This window comes from Rhipicephalus microplus, chromosome X, assembly GCF_043290135.1.
Source record: "Rhipicephalus microplus isolate Deutch F79 chromosome X, USDA_Rmic, whole genome shotgun sequence".
In the NCBI taxonomy this organism is placed as follows: Eukaryota; Metazoa; Arthropoda; class Arachnida; order Ixodida; family Ixodidae; genus Rhipicephalus; species Rhipicephalus microplus.
In genome coordinates, this window is record NC_134710.1 from 202317038 (window position 1) to 202336683 (window position 19646).

Below are 19646 nucleotides of genomic sequence, written 5' to 3' on the forward strand. Positions count from 1 at the left end.
TATCGCACTACAAAGTGTATGGCTTGCCACGACAATTGAACGCCGTTATTTAGTAGCATATGGGGCCCCAATGGAAAGTATTGAGTACTCTGGAAAGCCTCGTGGTTTGTAGTGTGACACTGTAATTATATCAGAATGTTGCAGCGGGTGTGCTGTATTTAACTGGGAGTCATATTTAGAAACTAGCTTTTTTTCTATCAATCAATCAAATAATCAATCAATCAATCAATCAGCTTTTCTTTCTCCTTGAGAAATATGAAGGTAGCGGAAAAAAGGCGCAGTACTGCGGCTTGACAAAGCTCCGACTTTCTACAACGTCGAGCAGCAAATAGTCAAGTAAAAAAAACTAAGCTGGAAATATAACGTTTGAATTGAGTGCTTTAATAAAGGTAGGGGCAACATATAGCAAAAACTAGATTAAACAACAAAATATTTTATTCTTTAAGAAACATCATACGTAATGAGACATAGTCATGCGATTAAGAAGAATAAAGGAGTGTAAAAGGAAAGAAAATGCAGAATCGTAATTGAAAATATTGTATTCTATACAACATAAGTTCATAATTTATGCCAACAGAATACTATGAAGGCAATGAAAGCACAACAGGAAGAAAATAAAAAAAGAAAACAATGAAGGCAATGGAAAGGCCACGTGCCGAACAGATACGCATACGCGGCTGATTATCACAACGAAATGCTAGTAGAAAAACAGCCTTTTACCATCAGCCGATAAAAATGAGCGAAGGGTGCGTATTGAAGCTGTCGTAGCAGATGTACGATGTTTAGAGATTCTATTTAAAAGTGCAGCCAGTTGGATTGATGCCGACTGATTCCCATAGTTTGTTCGGCATAATGCAGGAGCCAGAGGTCCTGACTTCTTGTGTTATATGCATAGTGACGTCTTGTTAGGCGAACGAAGTGAAGTCTTTGTTGTATAGTCCTTGTGGCGAGACAATATGCACAGGAAAGACGAAATACGTAAGTCAATTTACCATAAGTATATTGAATGCTTCAAAATAAGGGGCAGTGTTAGTAGCATACAGAACGTTGGCTACAGCATGAATTGCTCACTTTTGGCATACACTGAGTTTTTTTTTTTCAAATTGTCAGAGGATGTGTTATCTCATACAAGTTGACAATAATTTGACGATGATAAAAATAACCAATTGTGCCACAAACATTTCATTTTTAGATGTAGTATTTGTCTGTTTTCGTTAATTAAAAGAGTGAAGGAATCTACTTGTTGGAAACATAATGTAAATGCTTATTTAATGACAGTGTTTCTGTAAAAATAACACCTAAAGCTTTATTGCCGTTTACAATACTAATTATGTCATTATCAAGATATAAGTTTTTTGTAGTATCATTGACTGTATGTCGAGTGCGAAAAAAATGTAGCTTGTGTTTTTTTTGTTATTTCACAAAGCATCTCTTTTTGGCCACGCTAATACTTCAGCAAGTGCATCATTGGCTAAGGATACCAACCCATCTGGTTGTATTCCTCTGAAAAAAAAAGGCTGTATAATTAGCGTAACCTAACCACATACAATTTGTAGCAGATGAGAAAATGCCGTTAATGTAGACGATGAATAGAAGCGGTCCGAGTATACTCCCTTAGAGGACCCCTGTCTTGAGGCGTTTTGTGTCTGAATGAAAGGTTTCATTCGTGACAAACTGACTTCTATGCTGGAGGTATGAACGAAGATCATTGTATCTGCCACACAGCACGCCATAGTGCTCTAGCTTATATATAATATGTTGCACACAAGAGAAATAATTTAGATTTTAGATATATCTTTTTTCGCCTATTTCACAATAATTTACAGCAGGCCCCGTTGTCGCCAACGAGAGGTGGCGATCCGTGCCCATATTCCTGAATTCTGGTCGTTTGGGTGCATGGGAGGCACACCATGCACAAGTATCACTTCACCAAGTTCCGCCAAGGCTGCGACGGCGTCTCTATTTTCTTTATTTCGTCTCCCATACACGCACTTTCTGAGCTCTTTTCATAAATCATAATACTCTTCTCAGCAAGCCTAACAGCTTCTCGAACAAGACCCCATGGATATGGTGGCACACCAGAGATGACCGTAACCTAAAATCTTGTCATGGTTTGTGGGGGGGGGGGGGGGTGCCATTGCTTATAAGTTTAAGAAATTCGATGAAAAAGATCAAACACCGATATCAGAACGTATATAGGTAATTATAAATTAAGCCTAGAAAATACCACGCACCCTACACGACGATCTACACGTGAGCAACTTTTACCGTGGGTCGTCTGTTTGGTAGCATTGGAGAGGCTGCATTGAGGAGCTATAATGTTTTAGAGCCTAATTATTCAGAGTGTCTTGCGCACTTGCGTGTCCGACTTCGTTCTAATTGAGAAACTGTATGAAATGTTAGTTTGTTAGTTGTTTCTACAGTATCTTTTGTTTATGCATGAAGCGGCCGTCGAAGTGTTTTTGCATATACGTGCCTGCTTTTAGTGCTCTTCGATGTGGCGTTTTTTTTCTTTGTCGCATAAAACCTTCAGCGCCGACTTCCTTCTATCTACATGCTGTTTTTTTTTTCGTGAAGTTCCCGCTTTATTCCACACCACCAATGTTATTGTATTACCTCTGAAGGTGACTTGAGCTACTTGACTGAAGACGCGACCTCATGTAAGTATAATTAGGTTACTTTTTAAAATAATTTATTGGGTTTGACAATTGAAAAATGTCTAAGAGTAGGGCTACGTGGTTAAATATAGTGTGTGATTGTAAACACCACGGGGCTTGAAAATTACCGGTATATGAACAGCAGCAATGTTTTATAGAGTCTGTGACATGTAAAAAAAAAGCACTTGTCTTACACGCACACGCTGAAGAGGCCCATTAGGTTGCCAAAAAAATTATTGTTTTTATGAATCTCGGTACCAAAATGAAAGCACCTATAAACAGTTTGTGAATAATATTAACCGATACAACTGACAAATGAACCAAAATCTGGCATGTGAAATGCGCGGTATTGATTGATTGATATTTGGGATGTAAGTTCTCAAAACCACCATAAGATTATGAGAGACGCCGTAGTGAAGGGCTCCCGAAATTTCGACTACCTGGGGTTCTTTAACGTGCACACAAATCTTAGCCCACGGGCCTGCAGCGATTTCGCCTCTATCGAAAAGCCAGCTGCCGCAGCCGGGATTCAAACCCACAATTTGCGGTCAGCAGCCTAGAACCTTAGTCACTATTGGCCTGGCGTGCGACTGGTGGCGGCGCTGCGAACCACGCTTATACGGCGTCACTTAGAGGATTCGCACGCTCTCGAGGTGCAGCGCCTTATAAAAACCACTGTCGTCGTAAAACTTGGCGAACACGCAGTTCAGATGGTTATCTTGTGTGTGGTGGCTACCTACGCTGTTCTAACAACCATGAGTATTCACTTTTAACGCGCATTTAAAACACAGCGCTCTGTTTCCTAAAACTGCGGCCGCTTGTCTCTGCGGCGAGGGCTGCCTAATGGAGGAGTACTGATCTGTACCTCTATATGATCACCCACAGGAGAAAAGGGAGTTATCTTTCACAACTATCCCAAGGACCCGAAGCTGAACAATAAGTGTCAAACTCAGAGAGGGAAAGCGCCCGACGCCTTCACCGACCATGTACAGCAAGCACTTCTATCACACTGACTTTTGCTATACCCACCCTATACGCTCCATTTTTCGTTAAGCTTGCAACCGTGTTTAAGTGCCTTGCCCTGCAGTACTTCAGCTATTCCTTACACGCAGGCTACAGGAGTAGGCGACTCGCGCCAGGTGATGTGCCGTCTCAAAACCTACCGCGAAGGCCCCTGAGCCGATGACGCGGCCTCCGAATAGCCTCGCGTAAGCAAGCCTCGTGAGCGTAGCTGAGTGGTGCAGGACATCTGAAAGTATAGCTTTAATTGGTTGGTGTACGCACATATGTACGTAGTTTACTGACAAGATAAACGCGCGCCTAGCGCACTGCATGTGCTTACCATAAATTCATAAGTGAAACCTTCTTGACTGCTTAGTGTGCATTCAATAAATAAAGGTTGTCATACAATATTTGTGGCCCTATGCGGGGTATATACATTCAGCGATAGCTATTTGTTGTATTCTAATACCCGAGCGATGGCCCTGTCGCGGTAATAATATGCACTTTTCAATATTCCACTCTCATTGAACAAACATTATGGAGACAAACTGCAGTCTATTGAATCGGCCAGGGGGTGGATTAAGACGGAACTTGGAACTTGCCCCCTTCCCGAGTCACAGCAGCCCTATACTTCTCAAGACTTCTCTTACTGCGATACAACACGGGCTTCCGCGCTGCCGATGCCCACAAGAGCAATTCAAGCATGCTTATCTCAAATGTGGTAATTTCATGCTGCTCTGCGTTTCTAGTAGATGCCATGAACGGTCGATTGACTGCTGAAGCAGCAATTTAAACAGCTGCTCTGCAGTAATTATCTCATGCATTGTTTATATATGTCAGAGTGGCAGAAATAAACGATTCTCATGCATATCTTCGGGTTGACTGTCACTACCGTTGCACGACAGAAAAAAAAGGTCGATTTCACGTACTGTGGCAATCGATGACATGCGAAGCACGAATGAGGAAAGTTGAATTGTCCCATTAAAGTCAGCACAACTTTACGAGATGGACGTAAACATGCCGTACATGACTTTCATTTTTTGATTATCATGTGTCAACTGGCACTTGTCCTCGTCGTCTGTTCACGTCACAAAATATCAAATTTGGTATATGTGAAGCTAGCGAAACGGCCGTGAGTGCGCTATGAACGTAGCATGCAGTCATCTTTTACGTGAAACGCATATCATGCTTATCATGTTAGGACGTGTCAATTATCTTTGTCATCTATTCACGTTACGTAATTTCCATTCGGTATATGTGAAACTAGCAAAACCGCCGTGAGCGCAGTAAGAGTGAAGCATGTGGTCATGTTTTACATGAACAGCATGCATGACTATCATGTGTGGACGTTTCATTTATCTTCGTTTTCCGTTCGCGTCAGGTAATACAAACTGTATTATGTGTGAAGCTAGTGAAAAAGCCATGAGCGCAACATGAACATGGCATTTAGTCGTATTTTTACCTAACACGCATCACGTGATTATCATATTTGCACCAGCCATTCATTCATTCACGTACGTAATACCGAATTTGGCGCATATGAAGCTATCGAAAAGTCCGCAAGCATATAACCAGCATGGCATGTAGTCATGTTCTTGCATGACACGCATGTCATGTATATCATGTTTGCACCAGTCATATACCTTCGTCATCAATTCACATCACACCATAAAGAATTTGGTATATGTGAAGCTATCGAAACCGCAGCGAGCGCATCATGAGCGTGACATGTAGTCATGTTCTTACATGACACGCGTGTCACAATTATCATCTGTTCACTAGTCATATGCCTTCGTCATGCATACACATCCTGTGATACGAACTATGGTATATATGAAGCTAGCAAAACGACCACGAGCGCATAATGAGCGTGGCATTTAGTCATGTTCTTACGTGACAGGCATGTCACGACTGTCATCTTTTCACCAATCATATGCCTTCGTCATGCATTCACATCCTGTGATACCAAATATGGTATATATGAAGCTAGTGAAACGACCACAAGCGCATCATGGGAGTGGCATGTGGTCAGGTTCTTACATAACACGCATATGATGACTCTCAGGTTTGCACGAGCCATGTAACTTCTTCATCTATTCACCACCCCGCCGCAGTGGTGTAGTGGCTAACGTACTCGGCTGCTGACCCACAGGCCGCAGGATCGAATCCCGGGTGCGGCACCTGCATTTTCGATGGAGGCCAAAATGTTGTAGGCCCGTGTATTCAGAATTGGGTGCACGTTAAAGAACCCCAGGTGGTAAAAATTTCTGGAGGTCTCCACTACGGCGTCTCTCATAATCATATAGTAGTTTGAGACGTTAAACCGTACATATCTATCAATTATTCACTCACACGTAATATTCACGTAATACCAAATTTGGTGTCAGATCCAGCTTTTCGGAATGCGAGCGGTTTAGTTCGCCTGAACGACAGTGCTATTAAGTAAAATCCGTAAGCAGTTGAAAGTGGTTACTAGCGGACTTGTTTATTTTGTTTTGAAGTTTTGCTTCACTGTTTCAAATGGTTTTGATTTTGGAAAGTGTTTTGTAAGTATTTTGGCTACGAGCTAGCGTTTAGGTAACAAGTTCTAGGTTTTGTTTATTTCTTAAGCAGTGCATGTTTTGCTTTTAAAAGTAAGCACTGTGCGGTTGCATAATTACACTCCTAGGAGCGTTTGTCGAGTAAGAGCAACGTTAGAAACAAATTTTGAGTGAGCGAGACGCACGGATATTCCTTGCAAGTTTTTGCAGGATTCATGCGAAAGTTTTTTTTCTTTTATTCGCATGTGTGCGGTGTGGACGTAAATAAAGTGAGTTTGTTGGTTCGGAAGTCATTGTGGAGCTTTCATGAAGACGGTAACCGCCAGGCATAATGAGTAGTTAATCCGCGCAAGAGCACTGTAACGTACGTTTGCGGAAGTGCATTGTGGATGTTCCTGATGCAGGTGCAGCCCGCCACTTATGTTTTCGTCAAAGTAAATAGACGACTAGCTTTGGCGGCACAAGTTTTGTGGACACAAAAGACAGCGCGAAGCATGAGGCTTTCTTTTAGGAGTATGAGGCCTGCTGGGTTACAGCGGATCTCTAACGCTGGTACACAAGTATACCACGGAGAGCGCATCGATTGGGTGTTTATTTTCTTAAAAGCAGTTTAGCGGAAGGTTAATCTCGTGTTGGAATTGTGACCTTGAGGAAAATCTCAGAGAAACGCTTCAATTGCTGCTTTGTGTTTGATTGTAATACTTAAAGAAGGTTGGTTTTAGAATATTTTCAGACTCTGACGTGTCTCAAGTGCAGGCAGGGTGCTCTTCCATGTCTGCGGTTGTGTGTATGTTTGTGTAATTCCACGGAGGAAATGCCCATGGACGATTTAAGATAGCCGTATTGCGTCATCGGCAGTGGCCCGGATGACGCCACCAAACAATGAGGCTTTGGGCAACCTGTACGGCTGGTCACCTTCAGGTCAATTTTCCCGCTGGTGAACGAGCTGTTGCGTTTGGCGGGCCACCCTTTCACCGCAGCCACCAGAACAGAAGAAAGGCAGCCACATCATTTTGTGGAGATAAGGAGCAGCGCCAAGACATCCTGCTGTTTCCGTGTACTGGACGCTGAGTGGCTGAAATTGCTTTACAGAGCACCGCTGTCTTTCGGGTCCCCGCAGCGATGCGACACGTGGAGCTTTCGTGCCCCGGTAAAAGCCACAATGCCGAGCTTCCGTCGGACCACTAGGTGCGTCTCTGATTGATAAGCTGTGGACGCTCAAATTAGCACCAGATGTCCTTGTATGGCCCCTCGGAAGCGCCTAGACCCCAATCGCTGTTCGGCAAAGCTTGGGTGGTCGGCGCAAGCGGCAAGATGACTAACACATCTCACCCCGCACGCTGGAAAAAGATTCGCCAGAGGAGGCAGCATCGCCAGGAGGAACTTGCTCACTAGATTCCGCGCCGATTGGTTGTGCCCTCGCGATCTCCGACGTCCGAGTAGCTCTGGCCGACTGGGTTGGCCCTACGTCATCTCCTGACACCGACCTCCGACGACAGCGTAGCTCTGACCTACTGGACTTGCCCTACGCCATCTCCTGCCGCCGACAAGAGCTCTCGCAAGTGGTGCCCCATTCTCGCACTCCTGTGACGGTGTTTCCATCTTTCCTATCTTTCCTATCCCCTCGATATGTCCTTGCTCGCTGGCGCAGCGCATCTCTCTCTATATGTATACTGTTACGGGGAGAAGGCGTCTGAACAATGCCTTTACTTCTGGTAAACAGGCAGGCATACAATTTGGAGCCCGGTCTGCACGAGCTCGCCCTAAACATCGTCCGCTTTTCTACAATGTTCATTTGTGGCACCCCGTAGCATCACCCCCGGCGGCGAAGGAACCGTCTCGGTGCTTGGTTGGTCTGAGTAATATCGTTTCAGCCGAGTGAAGTGTACAACGCCAGAACACGATCGCGCGCTGATGGCGTTAAGAGGTTCTATTTCATATGTCACGTCGGTGACTTGGCGCACCACATGGTACGAACCAGAGTAGGGTGAAGTCAGCTTTTTGCACAGGCCAACTCGCCGCGACGGCGTCCAGAGAAGGACTGTGTCACCTTGACTGAAGTGAACATCACGATGGCACGCGTTGTAGACCTGTCGTTGTCGTTCCTGCGAATCACTCAGACGCCGGCGAGCAATCTCACGTGCCTCTATAGCTCTAGAAATCACATCGTGGGCATATTCTGACGTGTGGCTAACAGGAGGAAGGAGCGTGTCCAAAGGCAACGTAGGTTCTCGTTCGTACAGGAAGAAAAATGGCAAGAAACCTGCAGTGTCATGCCGAGACGTATGATAGGCAAATGTTACAAATGGAAGGACGGAGGCCCAGTCCCGATGGTCGGAAGAAATGTACATGGCAAGCATGTCCGTGATGGTTCTATTTAGCCGCTACGTGAGCCCGTTGGTTTGAGGATGATACGCCGTTGTGAACTTGTGCTTTGTAGCGCAAGAGTGTAATATGTCTTGGATAACTTGTGATAAAAAGTAGCGACTCCGATCGGTAAGCAGTTGCCGAGGAGCTCCGTGGGGTAATATGACGTCTTCTAGAAGAAAGTCAGCGACGTCGGTCGCACAACTGGTAGGAAGGGCCTGTGTGATGGCATACCGAGTGGTGTAATCCGTGGCGACTGCTATCCACTTGTTTCCGCTGACCAATAAAGGGAACGGTCCTAGTAAGTCAACACCTACTCTATAAAATGGTTCGGATGGGATCTGAATGGGCTGAAGGCGTCCCGCTGGAAGGGTTGCTGGTTTTTTGTGGTGTTGACAGTATTTGCATGAGGCGACGTAACGGCAGACGGATCGGTAAATACCGGGCCAAAAGAAGCGACGTCGAACGCGGTCATAAGTTCTTGAAACTCCCAGGTGACCAGCTGTCGGAATATCATGCAACTGTGCAAGGACAGTCTGACGCATATGTTGTAGTATGACCAACAGCAGCTCAGGTCCGTCAGGATGCATGCTGTAGCGATATAAGACGCCATCTTGGAGCAGGAACATACGGAGAGACGGAGGAGTTGTGGGACCACTAAGCCGAAGGATTATATCTCTGAGGTGAGGATCACGGCGTTGCTGATCTCCGATGTTGCTAAACGCGGAAAGTGCCAAAACGCAAGTAGACTCATCGCTCTCAGAAAGGTCTGCTGGGTCTACTGGATGACGCGACAAGCAATCAGCATCCTCATGGTGGCGACCTGATTTATAGACAACCGTGTAGGAATATTCCTGTAGCCGCAGAGCCAACCGGCCGAGACGTCTACTATGATCTTTTAAGAACGATAACCAGCATAAGGCGTGGTGATCAGTGACGACCGTGAACGGGCGTCCATACAAATACGGCCGAAATTTAGCCACTGCCCAGACGAGTGCGAGGCATTCGCGTTCTGTGATGGAGTAATTTCGCTCTGCTGGCGATAAAAGACGGCTAGCGTATGCAATAACGCGCTCGCAGCCATGCTGTCGTTGTGCCAAAACGGCTCCGATTCCGTGGCCGCTGGCGTCGATACGCACTTCCGTTGGAGCGCATATATCAAAGTGGCCGAGAATCGGTGGCGTCGTAAGTCTACTCGTCAGTTCAACGAATGCTCTGGTTTGTTCAGGTCCCCCCACAAAAGTCACAATTTTTTTAGTAGTTCCGTGAGCGGGCGTGCGACGTCAGCAAAATTCCGCACAAATCTACGAAAGTAAGAACAAAGGCCCACAAAGCTTCGAACATCGTTCGCAGAGGTTGGCACAGGGAAATCTTTGACGGCGCGGATTTTCTCAGGATCGGGACGAACACCAGAAGAATCGACAAGGTGTCTAAAGACAGTGAGCTGCCGGCGGCCGAAGTGACATTTCGACGAGTTCAGTTGGATCCCTGCTTTGCGGAAAACCGAAAGAATTGTTGAGAGACGCTCGAGGTGAGTTTCGAAAGTTGGCGAAAAAACAATGACGTCATCAAGGTAGCATAAGCAGATTGACCACTTGAAACCGTGAAGAAGAGCGTCCATCATTCGTTCGAATGTAGCCGGGGCATTGCATAACCCGAACGGCATTACTTTAAACTGATAGAGCCCGTCGGGAGTTATAAATGCCGTCTTTTCACGGTCCAGATCATCAAATGATATCTGCCAGTACCCGGAACGAAGGTCGATGGAAGAGAAATAATTTGCTCCACTAAGGCAGTCGAGAGCGTCGTCTATCCGCGGCAGAGGATACACGTATTTTTTTGTAACTTTGTTAAGATTTCTTTAGTCGACACAGAAGCGCCAGCTGTTATCCTTCTTTCTCACAAGCACAACAGGCGAAGCCCAAGGACTTGAAGAAGGTTCAATGATGTCTCGAGCAAGCATCTTGTCGACTTATTGCTGGATCACGTGGCACTCGGTAGAGGAAACCCGATAGGGTCGCCGGTGTACTGGATTTGCATCACCGGTGTTGATCCGATGCTTTACGACGGTCGTTTGACCTAGGGGTCGGTCGCAGAGATCAAATACGTCTTGATACGACGCAAGAAAGTCACGAAGCGCAGACACATGCTCGGCCGGGAGATCAGAGGCAATCATTCCAGTTATGTAGTCTAGTGTACTGCACGACTGAATACTTGCAGATGACGGTGTATCCTCTGTTGAGGCCGATATGTGGTAGTCGCCGGCCGGGGCAAGGGTTGCAAGGGATATTCCTCGTGGCAGCACTTCAGAGCAAAGTCCAAAGTTCACAATAGGGATACATGTCACGTTGTTCTTCATTGTGATGATGATGTGGGGGAACGCAACATTGAGCGAACAGAGTACTGTAGGATTAGGTGAGATGACATAATCGCCGTCAGCCACAGGTGGATCAGATGAGACGTCGATATACGTCACATCTCGACAAGATAAGCGAAAAAAGTCGGCGGAGCATAGCTTTGGCGGTGCAGGATCAGGAGGGTCAACGGCGTGTGGTAGGACGAGCTGAACAACACCAGTAGAACAGTCAATTAGGGTGGAGTGCTCCGACAGAAAATCGAGTCCCAAAATGATGTCATGTGGGCAGTGGTCCAGTACGTAAAACAGAACAGTGGTATGACGTCCAGCAACAGTGACACGGGCGGCACACATCCCGGTGACCACTGGTGTTGCACCATCAGCTACTCGGACAAGAGTGATCAGAGCAGGAGTGAGCATTTTCTTGAGTCGAGCACAAAGGCTGGAGTTCATGACTGATATGTGAGCACTGGTGTCAATGAGTGCTGCCACAGAAGTACCGTCAACATTTCCTTTAATCAAGTTGTTGTGTCCGGGTATCGTGTGTAGGGGAATTTCGGGTCGGGTCGTCGAAGCAGGCTCACCTCTAGGAGCTGCGCCCGTCAGTTTTCCGAGGACTGGTGGTAGGAGGGTGAGGGCGAGCGGCGTCGGTTAGTTTGGCGGGACATGCGTCCAGAGGGCGACGGGGAGCGGCTTGGTTGGGCGGGCCTGGATGGCGAAGCATCATCTTGTGCCGTGTAGATCGGCATCCGAGAGCCAGCAGGTGGGCGTCGGGTGTTGGCATAATGCGACCATAGCTGCCAATCCCAGGAAGTGCGGCAATGACGTGAAATATGGCCGACTCTTCCACAGTTGAAGCAGATCGGCCTGTCATCGGAAGTTTGCCATTCTGCCGGGTTCCGGTAACGTGGGCGGTTGTTCGGTCCGCGGGACATATTAGGTGTACTGGGCAGTCGGCAGTCAGGTCGGTTTACGGGGCATAGCGTCTGAAGTCCGGCGTTGGCCAGTTCCTGGCGTACGACACTCTTGATCAAAGAAATCGTGGCGCGAGAGTCGTCAGGGGCCTGGACTTGGTCAGACAGGGGAGATGCTGCCTCGATTTTGTGGCGCACGATGCGCACGATATTGCCGGAAGCAGCAGGGGCTGGTGCCAAACGGGCGTCCTCGCAGGTTGATGTTGCAGCCGTGTTGGGAAGACGCGAAAAGTGTGGAGTGATACGGCGACTTTTCGCGTCTTCGAAGCGTCGGCATTCATTATTAACGTCGTCTACGGTCGATGAGTTTCGAAATACGATGAGATTGAAGGCGTCATCGGCGATTCCTTTGAGGATGTGCGCGACCTTTTCAGATTCCGGCATCTTGTCATCAACCTTCCGGCAGAAGGCGAGCACATGTTGTATGTATGTGACGTACGACTCAGTGCCGGACTGGAGTCGGGACGCTAGTTCTTTCTGCGCAGCACGACGACGCCCGATGGGCTTGCCGAAGAGATCGATGAGTTTCTGCTTACAGATGTCCCAACTCGTGATATCTTCCTCGTGGTTGGAAAACCAAACTTTAGCTGTACCATCAAGGTAGAAAATAATATTGGCCAACATGAGCGTCGGATCCCAGTTGTAAAGAGCGCTCACCCTTTCGTACAGCTGAAGCCATTTCCACGTCAGTACTGTCATTGCCCGAAAATGTGCCTGGGTCACGCGGTTGAGTCAGGACGACGGTGCGGTTAGTAGCAGCTGGATGCGGTGCTGTTGGTTGCTGCGTAGTTGGACGAAGCGCGGTTGGGGTAGTCTCCGAAGAATCCTCGTGTTCGTCTTGATCAGGCATCGCACAGGCAGCCAAGGAACGTCCGCTGCGTAGAATCGTCGTGGTGTTGACTGTGGGAAGACCCGCACTCTCCACCAAAAAGTTATGGAGAGAAGGCGTCTGAAAAATGCCTTTACTTCTGGTAAACAGGCAGGCATACAATATGGAGCCCGGTCTGCACGAGCTCGCCCTAAACATCGTCCTCTTTTCTACAATGTTCATTTGTGGCACCCCGTAGCAATACCTTTATTTCTATCCTTTTAATCCCTCCTCACTCCCATCCCCTGTGAGGTACTGTTGAGGTGTCGCACCCTAATGCAGACAGTTACGGGGCTCACTTTTCTCTTGTTTTACATTTTATAACCACATCAGCATCGCCGGGACCATACACGTGTTTGGTTTGTGTATGTGTGTTTGTTGGGGGTGGTGCCGGCATCATGACACTCGTGTGTGCTGCGGGACATGTTATTGGACAGTGCCGCATGGACCAATTCTCCGATCTAGAATCTGGGGAAATGAGACTGTATTTAATCAGCCCTCGTGGGTTGCCTAGATTGGTTCACGGAGCTTGTTCAATAGACAGCCTTTTTTAATGTAGATCTTTCAATGTAGATCTTCGGGCCAGAGAGCCCGTGCCATGTAAATAATGTAAATAAACCCTCTCTACAAAGTTCAACCTCCACGTGCCTCGAAATCTTGATCCCGGATCTCCAGTGCCGCAAACTCTGGTCGCAACAGAAGTTTCTTGTCGCTGTCGGTATGGCTGCAACTAAAACTCATTCATAATTGCATTCGAAAACATTCGTTGTGGGCGTTAGTTGAACCTCGCATGGCTGTCGAAGTTTCCGCCTAAGGCAGATGATCCATGCAGGACCAGTGGCTGCAGCAGCGCAGTTCATAGCAGTGTTGCGGAGCTGCCACTCCGGAATCGGGATGATTGCATAATCATTCCACATTTTCGCGACCCCGAAATGAAATGGAGACAATTTTTGGAGGAATAAAATGGGAATGGAATTAAGCCCCTTTTGCCCGAAATGAAATAGGAATAGAATTACGCAATTTACCTAGAATAGAGCCCATGTTCGTCTAAGTGCTGTTTTGCAATCTTCAAATATTAGTAAATCAGAGCCTCGAATTTCATAAAGCTGATTTTTTTCATAGCTTGGCTGATTATAAGCAACATAAATTTATAAGCAACGCGCCTAAAACAAGCTGTCCTTTATTGACTGGGGTCCTCTGAAGTTCGGTCCTATTTTTTGCGTAACCTCGGTCGAGCGGAACTACGGCGGCAGCATACCACCCCCCCCCCCCCCCGCCACTTCCCGCCGTGTCATTTTTTTTGCCCTCAGTGGCACCCCGCTACAGTCCGCAGCCGTCTCCTGTCTCCACATCCTTCATGTCTTTCTGCTAGCTTCTGTCACCATCAGCTGATTCGGACGCATGTTCTCAAAAACGCTTCTATAAGTTTTGATGTGTATTAACGCTGGCGAGAGGCTTTCGTTCACTATACGCTCACCTCGAACTCCCCCCCCCCTCCCTCCCACCATCCCTGTCAAAAAACATGAGCACCTTCGCCCGAAAAAAAGGGGGGGAAGCCAGGGTGGCGGCGTTGCGCGCGTGCTCGCGGCTAGAGAAGCACTACCATAACGCACTACCACACAGCCTCCAAGGTCCAGCAGTTCAAGCTTGACCAGCTCCTGTTTGTGAAGCACAACACACACACACACATACATATATATATATATATATATATATATATATATATATATATATATATATATATATATATATATATATATTGTGGGCATTTGTTACTTACATCGTCCTCATCCCTGCATGATCACAATCACCATCATCCGCTTGTCTCATTGTCACTCTGGGTCATCATCATCGTCATCGTCTGTGTACTGCCTCTGCCCATTCGTTTTGCGAGGTCTTTCCTCAATTAAACGCTTTCGCAACCAAGACTACCAAGACTTCATACGTGGTGGAGGTGGATTTTCGGTCCTCTTACCTCCCGCAGCCCGCTCTACCCGCTGGAGCTTCGTTCAGGCCGCCGATTGCGTCCACTGTCAGGCAGCATGTCCCAGACCAAGCCTACCGGAGCTGATGTCATCAACCACGCACCAACGCAAGCTGCCCCTCCTATTTACATACACGGACATCAGCGGGAACCCCCGCTCTTCACTGGTCTTCGTGGAGAAGACGTAGAAGACTGGCTCGACGACTACGACCACGTAAGTGTCGCTAATCGGTAGGACGAGGCCACCAAACTGCGTTGCGTCTCTTTTTATCTGACCGGAGTCGCAAAGACATGGTATTTTAACCACGTAATTGACCTACCCGACTGGGCTACCTTCCAGCAGCAGCTGCGACACGTTTTTGGGACCCCGGACATTCGATCCGCCGTCGCGAAGAGGACACTTGATACTCGCTGGCAACATCCCGGTGAATCGAACACTTCATACATCGAGGATGTCTTCGCACTGTGCCGGCGTGTCAATCAATCCATGCCGGAATCGGACAAAGTGCGCCACATATTGAAAGGCATTGAGCCTGTTGCCTTTAATGCACTTGCTGTGCAAAACCCAGCTACCATCGCTGATGTCGTGACGACATGCCAGCGCCTTGATACGCTGGACTCTGTTCGCCTCCAACCGGACATTGACGACCACCACTCCACGTCTCATGGCCACCTGCGTGACCTCATCCGGGACATTATACGTGAAGAATTGCAGTTTATGGGCTTCACACCTCCTACACCGCGTCCTACACAGTCTTCGGGAGTGCCCTTGCGTGACATCGTCAGGGAGGAACTTACATCACTGACCGGCGTTGCGCCCGTACAGCCACCTGCTTCATGCCCCATACCCACGTACCCTGAAGCTGCTGCCGTGCCTCCCAGTGACGCCCACGCGACATTGCTGCGTCCATCCTAAGCATCAGTTGCTGCCGCTTCCCCGGTAAACTACCATTCCGTGCTCCCTGACCCTCCGGCCCACCTGACCACACTATCTTCAGGTGCCCCGAATGCCTTCTATTCCCCACAGTGGCGCTCGTCTCGCCCTGTATGCTACTACTGCGGCTATCGTGGCTACATATCTTATTTCTGCCGAAAGCGCCCGCAAGATGAGCGTCGGAACGACGTGCGCGAACGGGATTCGTACACTGGGGCGTCTTATCAAGGTCGGCGTAATTCGTCTCCCCCGCACCGGTCTCCAGCTCCTCCGGCATCGACTGCACCACGAAACAGCCGAAACACGAGACGCCGCTCGCCTTCGCCCTTTCGCCTATCCACTTCTCCATTTCGGCCCGCCTCATTCTCATCTGATATTGATTCGGAAAGCTAAGTGATGCAGTTTGTGGAGGAAAAACTGCATTCGGAATTAGAACTGAAATTCCTCCATCAGGCCCGTGTAACACGCTTTCTGTGGAAGTGGAAGGAGTGCGAGTCGATGCTTTGGTGGACACAGGTGCGACATTGTCTGTGATACGTGCTGATTTGTGTGAACATTTAAGGAAAGTAATGACGCCTTACGATGGCTCCACGTTAGTTGCTGCCCAGGGGAACGTCATTCGCCCTTCCGCGTTTTGTACTGTGCGTGTTTTCATCGACGGCATCCGCCATCATGTCCAGTTTGCTGTCCTGTCCCGCTGCTCTCACCAACTAATTTAAGGTGGGATTTTCTATCATCTGCTTCCGCGGCGATTTGTTGTGGACAACGCGTCGTTCACCTCGGTGACACCGACTACATGCTTGACGACGACAATCACAAGCCACTTCATCTGGTCGCTGCGAAAGACATCGAACTGCCTCCACTACAAGAGCAAATTGTCAGCATTACGTCCAATGACATCTATCACGGTGATGTAGTGGTCTCACCGTCACCACTTTGCGTTCGTAAAGGTGTAGTTCTTCCGTCCGGTGTCGTTCGTTTTTCAATGGCTCTGCACTTGTCACCGCTGTCAACTCTACACCGGAGAAGATCTTACTGCCACAGGGCACTACTGTGGCCCGTGTTGCCGACTTCGAACCTGTATTTGTCACGCCACTTCAGGCCACCGCATCCAAAGAACCTTCCCTCGGTGAGCATGTTTCTTCCTCCGCCTTTACCACCACTATCAGCAGCGAATTGATATATTCACAGAGGCAGCAGCTGCACGCATTGTTACAGAAACATGCAAATTCTTTCGATTTTTGCTCGTCTAAACTGGGCCGCACTAATACTACAGCACATCGAATTCAAACTGTTGGGACATCTATCGTACACCGCCGACCCTACCACGTGGCTCTAGCTGAAAGAAAAATTATAGAAGAAAACGTTGCGGACATGCTTAACGGGAAATCATCCGTCCCTCATCTAGCCCTTGGTCGTTTCCTATTGTTTTGGTCCACAAAAAGGATGGCTCTGTGCGTTTTTGCGTGGACTACCGGGCGCTCAATAAGATCACACGCAAGGACGTGTACCCTATGCCACGCATTGACGACGCCCTTGATTCCCTACAAAGCGCGGAATTTTTTTCAAGCATCGACTTGCGTTCTGGATACTGGCAGATCCCCATGCATGAAGACGATAAGGAGAAAACGGCGTTTGCAACCCCCGACGGGCTATAAGAATTCAACGTGATGCCTTTCGGGCTCTGCAACGCACCCGCGACTTTTGAGCGCATGATAGATACCGTGCTGCGCGGCCTGAAATGAAAAAGTGTCCTTTGCTACCTGGACGACATTATTATCTTTTCGTCAACGTTTCCTGAGCACCTAGAACGACTGGATCAAGTTCTGACGTGCCTTGCGGTGCCGGGCTTCAAATAAACACTAAGAAATGCTCTTTCGCTAGCAAATCTATCAAGGTCTTTGGACATGTCGTTAGCAAAGATGGCATCCGGCCCGACCCTGACAAGATATCTGCAGTCCTTCACTTTCCGCGTCCCGAAAAACCAAAGGAGCTTCGTAGTTTTCTTGGCCTCGCCTCCTATTTTCGCCGGTTTATCCAGAACTTCGCTTCTATTGCTGCTCCATTACACCAACTACTCGCTTCGAACGTCCCCTTTCTGTGGTCTCAAGAATGTCAAACGGCATTCGAGCTGTTGAAGCGGGCACTCACGTCTGAACCTCTGCTCTGCCACTTTGACGAAGCCGCACCGACTATCCTTCATACCGACGCTAGCGGCCTTGGTATAGGAGCCGTTCTTTACAACGCGACAAGTCTTCATTAGAGAAAGTTGTTGCATATGCCAGTGCCAGTACAACATGAAATATATATATATATATATATATATATATATATATATATATATTGCCGCGCGCTTGATCTGCCAGCGCAAAAGAGGCAGACGAAGTGGAGCTCCCCTCGTGCCATTGTTCTGTTTTTTGGCTGTGCTGAGCCGACCGCTCTTCGGACTTTTGTGAGGACGCCTTAAAAACGTCTCCTGTCTCTTTAACGTGACATTTTAATGGTGGAGGTGCGGGGTAACCTCACCTATGCAACAGACTCCTTCTAGCAGCCGGAACGTGACCCAAAACCCAGAGCTTACGCCGGTACACCGTTTCAGTCGGAGGATTCGAGGACTGTCCCCCGAGTTTGTGCCTCACAGTACAAGTACGTCGACTGGTATGGAGAATACTGTTGCTGTCACCGCTTCCCCTACCGCTGGAGCCGCCGCTGCTCCAACCGCTGCACCCGCAGCTGCACCCACTCATTACACGCTACAAAAACCACGTGTTCCGAGTCCCTTTCGTGGTGGCCTCTATGAAGATGTGGAAGATTGGCTGGCTGAGTACGAGTACGTAGCGGATTTCAACGGGTGGGACGAAGTAGCGAAGCTCAAGAATGTGTACTTTAGTCTTCTGGATGGTGCTCGCACATGGTTCCAGAACCGCAAGGGCCTCCTAACGTCGTGGCATGAGTTCTGTCACAGGCTCCGCGAAACGTACTCGAGTCTCGATCGTCGAGAGCGCGCTGAAAGGGCCCTCCAGTCCCGCATGCAGATGCCTAATGAAGGTGTGGCTACATACGTGGAGGATATGGTTCATCTGTTCACTCGCGCCGATCCAACCATGCCGGAAGACAAGAAGCTGCGACACTTGATGCGAGGTGTGAAAGAGCAGCTCTTCGCTGGACTCATTCGTAGTCCGCCTAGAACGGTCGCGGAGTTCCTCACTGAAGCCGTCGCCATGGAAAAGGCGCTGCAGCAGCGGAACCAGTACGATCGGCAAGTGAATGCTACCTATACCACCGGGCTAGGCTCGTTCCCGACCGACGTGGGAGCGCTTCGCGAGCTGATACGTTCGGTTGTTCGCGACGAGCTACAACAGCTGCAACAGCTGAACCAGGCGCAGCAGCAGCCTTCCACGAATTGCATCGCCACCATCATACGTGACGAAGTTCAGCATGCGCTCGGCACACCTCGCCGCGAGACACCAACGCAGGTTGCTGCACCACTTCAGGCGTTCGCAACTTCAAGTGAACCTCTAGGGGTGACCTACGCAGACGTATTGAGACGCACCGTTCCGTCGTCCACGACACCATCCCCAGTGAGTGGTTTCCAGCGCACCACTTATACCGACACGTTCGAACACAACGCACCTGCACCAGTCCCACTACCAGCCGCAACCCCGTACGCCACACTGCAGTCCGCACAGGTGGTCCCTTATTTTGCAGACACTCGACCCGTCATGCGTAAATCCGACATATGGCGCATGCCCGACCGACGACCGCTTTGCTACCACTGCGGTGAAGCGGGTCACCTCTACCGAGACTGCCAGTACCGCCGACTTGGGCTGCAGGGTTTTCCTGCCAATTCACCCCGCCCCCGGTTTGGACAGAGACCACCAGAAATTGAAGATTTTATCGCTCGGCAGAACGTCCCACTCAGGCGTCAGTCGCGCTCACCGTCACCGCGGTCGTCATCTTATTC

The 19646-nt window shown here is 48.6% G+C and overlaps 1 long non-coding RNA gene across 1 annotated transcript in view; it reads left to right on the forward strand.

The window, feature by feature from the left end:
* Nucleotides 1-816: 816 nt before the first annotated feature.
* The window catches only part of LOC142777070 (uncharacterized), a 40111-nt gene continuing 21281 nt past the window's right edge, over nucleotides 817-19646 (forward strand). Inside the window, exons 1-2 of the long non-coding RNA XR_012887912.1 lie at nucleotides 817-978; nucleotides 2625-2660. This is a non-coding gene — a long non-coding RNA (uncharacterized LOC142777070). The remainder of the gene's footprint in view (nucleotides 979-2624; nucleotides 2661-19646) is intronic.